Source organism: Delphinus delphis, chromosome 12, assembly GCF_949987515.2.
Source record: "Delphinus delphis chromosome 12, mDelDel1.2, whole genome shotgun sequence".
Lineage (NCBI taxonomy): Eukaryota > Metazoa > Chordata > Mammalia > Artiodactyla > Delphinidae > Delphinus > Delphinus delphis.
The window spans coordinates 18,792,478-18,795,199 of NC_082694.2; the positions used below are offsets into that span (position 1 = coordinate 18,792,478).

Sequence of the window (2,722 nt, forward strand, 5' to 3'; positions counted from 1 at the left end):
ACAATCATAAAAGAAACTATGGAATTACACATTAGAGAAAACTAAATTACTTTATCAAACTACATCAAAATTAAGAACTTCTCTTTAATTAAGAACACCATTAAGGTTATGAAAAGCCAAGAGTGGAGAAGATATCTGCAAAATATATCTGAAATAGATAACCACTATTTCACGAGAATAGTGAATTTTCTTTTTTTTTTTTCTCGATCAGACCCTTTATTTCTGGACTGTCGCCAAGGCCAATTTGGGTCACAGGCACGTCACGGAGTACCGGGGAAAGTGGGCCAGTAGGGCCCAGCGGGGCTGCCTGCAGCTGCCGCCTCTTTATGGGGAGCTGAGCCGGCCGCAGAAGAGAAGCCCGCTGGTCTTGCTGTGCTGGATAAAGATGAAGAAAAGGTTGGGCTTCCCGGGTGGCGCCGTGGTTGAGAGTCCGCCTGCTGAGGCAGGGACATGGGTTCGTGCCCCGGTCCGGGAAGATACCACATGCCGCGGAGCGGCTGGGCCCGTGAGCCATGGCTGCTGAACCTGTACGTCCGGAACCTGTTCTCTGCAATGGGAGAGGCCACAACAGTGAGAGGCCCACATACCGCAAAAAAAAAAAAAAAAAAAAAGAGGAGGAAAGGGTGTTCGGCTCGGAACCTGGGGGTGATTCTGGTGCAGCGCAACATCAGGACTGCGGCGGAGGCCGTGGCCGCCTCTGTGCCCTCCTCGTCGACCTCCACAAAGGTCTTGTGGATGACCTGGGACAGGCGCAGGTCCCTCTGGGCCGACATGGCTGAGAAATCCGCCCTGGTGTCCTCGAAGGCGTCGGTCACACCCAGGGTGCGGAGGACACCCTCCATGCCGTAGCTCTTCCCCAGCTTAAACCTGGGCAGGGACACCTCCACCTCCTCCTCTATCAGGTCCGGCCTCGTCCACTCGATGAATTTCTCATAAGCAAGGTCCTTTTCCACTGTTTTCAAATCGGTGTTTTCATTGGGAAGCATGATGATCATATTGAGCTCCCTGCCGATGTAGGGAAGCACCAGAATCTTCGTGAATATCTCTCCAATGTAGTTCATTTTAAAGGTGGATTTCTTGAAGATCATTTGCACAGCCTTCTCCACATTCTTGCTGACTTTGAACAGACTTTCCTTGGTGTGCTGTTTGTTAAACTGATTCTTCCAGTTTCCTTTGAAGTAGATGGCGTTCACGAGAACCAGACAGGTCATGGGGTCCACTGTATTTGGAGACAGCAGGTCTGTAATTTTTCCTTCTGTCCTTTGGGCTACCCAGGTGTTTATGTGTTTCCTGGATTCCTCCGCAGCACTGATAAAGTCCAGCTCTTCCGTCTCTGCTTGGTAGAATTTGCGGCAGGAATCTTTGAAAGATGGGAGGAAACCATAAGTCTTCTCTCCAAAGAGCCTGTTGACGGTTCGGAGCAAGTACTATATGCTGGTCCTGTTAACTTCGGTGAGAAGGTTCTGGAAACCCTGGTGGACGTCTCCACCTCCACTGCTGCTTTTGCTTAGAGAAAGTGCCTGGGACATCTGGGCCACAGTGTTTCCCTTTGCCCCCATGAAGACCATGGCCAGGGCAGAGGGGATGCTTATGGGTGAGAAAAACACATTTTTCGAGTTGTCTTCACCCAGGTGTTCAGAAGACATGAACCAAAGACTTAAATAAGTAATTCATACACACACACAAAGTTGGCATATGATGAATTTTCATTTTCCTACATTTATATATTTTTTCTAACAAGTGTTTTCTACTATTACAATCTTATTTGACCTAAAATATAATTATTTCCACTGTGTATAGTATAATTATTTATACTAAAACATAATTATTTTTTCTTGGCTCCTTCTTTTCCCAGTTTAATATTAGGTCTATGCTATCTTCTTCAAGTGAAGTGTGGAGATTTCCTCAATCTGTGCTTTAGAATAGAATGTGTAGTATTAAATTTTTGTTAACATTTGCTACATAAAGCTACCTAGGTTTGAATTTTTTTTAGAAAAATTTGCCTCTTTACTCAGTCTTTATTATGAAACAATTAAGATTTTCTAATTTTTCCTTGCACCAAGTTCAACTTTTTTCACCTGAGTTGTCCCTAAATTTTTCTCACTATTCTTTATCTTCTTTAGCTTATGTAATTAGTAATTCTTTCTCATTTTGGTGTGTTTATGAGTGTGGGAACATACCTTCTCTTCCCTTCCCTCTTTCTGTCCTCAGTCTTGCCAGAGATTTGTCAATGCATTAGTCTTTCCAAAGTCCAACTTTAACTTTATTGATCTACTCCTCTTCATTTTATGTTGATGTTTTATTTAATTAAATTGGACTCATTTTATTTCTCTTTGAGTTTTAAAAAATTATTTTAGGCCAAATTGCCTCATTAATTTTCATCATTTTTTTCTTTTAAGATATATGCATTTAAGGCTTTGCATATCCTTCTTAGCATCACTTTAGTTCTATCCCAAAGGTTTGGATGTGTTATAAATGTTTTCTAATTTCCACTATAATATATATATATATATATATATATATATATATATTTCTACCCAAAGGTCATTTAAGTGGAAGACATTAATTTTCAAAAACATGGGGATTTTTATGTTAAATCCTTTCATTTCTAGCTTAGTGCATTGCAATCAGAATGCATATAGGGGTCATATATGCTTGAAGTCCTTGTACACAATCAATTTTATAAATGTTCTTGTGCTTGGAAAGATTAAATTCTCCAGTT

General features: G+C 41.6%; 1 pseudogene; it reads right to left on the reverse strand.

Moving 5' to 3' along the window:
• Positions 1-324: 324 nt before the first annotated feature.
• On the reverse strand, positions 325-1,646 carry LOC132434787 (serpin B6 pseudogene; annotated as a pseudogene).
• Positions 1,647-2,722: the final 1,076 nt, after the last annotated feature.